This window comes from Halyomorpha halys, unplaced genomic scaffold, assembly GCF_000696795.3.
Source record: "Halyomorpha halys isolate HHAL.00 unplaced genomic scaffold, Hhal_1.1 Scaffold72.1, whole genome shotgun sequence".
In the NCBI taxonomy this organism is placed as follows: Eukaryota; Metazoa; Arthropoda; class Insecta; order Hemiptera; family Pentatomidae; genus Halyomorpha; species Halyomorpha halys.
Window position 1 is genome coordinate 456042 of NW_027109364.1, and position 711 is coordinate 456752.

At 29.3% G+C, this 711-nt stretch overlaps 1 protein-coding gene across 1 annotated transcript in view; it reads right to left on the bottom strand.

Moving 5' to 3' along the window:
- Nucleotides 1-711, bottom strand: part of DNAlig1 (DNA ligase 1) — a 34807-nt gene that overhangs the window by 7004 nt on the left and 27092 nt on the right. The window lies entirely within an intron of this gene.

Consider the following 711-nt stretch of genomic DNA (forward strand, 5'->3'; position numbering starts at 1 on the left):
GGTTTTGTTTATTTAGGTTGTTCTTTGCTGACCGCACCCCCCGACAAACTTCTCCAATAATAATAATTAGAATTGAACAGTCATTCTAGCAGGAAATTTTTTATACAATATTAGGAAAGAATAAGATGAAAGGAAATCACTCAACCGGACTGGCACTGTCTGTATAGTTAAGTGTAACATAATAAAAATTTTCCTGCTAGAATTGACCAGCATTCCATTTAATTTCATATCACGAAATCAATTTACTCAGGTCTAATTTTTTTTTGAGTAGTAGAATGTCGGGAAAGAAGTTTCACTCAAAAAATTGTGGAAAATATATTTTTAATATTCCTAAATTACAGTAACATTGAAATTATCTATCATTTATTTTATTTGTATATTAAAAACCTCTTTACCCATAAAAACATTAGTCTAGTGTGGACTAATGGACTACACAGCGGGGTCAAGAGAAACGAAACCACTCATGTTATAGGTATCCAGTGGTTTAAAACAGGGCTGAAAACTATAATTCATTGGAAGAACTATAGACCCAGATATGTAATATCAAGTCATAAAAACATGAAGAGAATATTTTTGTTATAAATATATCATCGATACAAAGTAAAAGTGGAGTCTATAAAAATTTTGTTGTCTCAAGTTTTTTTAACATTTAAATGTGGTCTTATGCAGTTTCTTTGCAATACCTAAAAAATATAACTATTTATATAATAT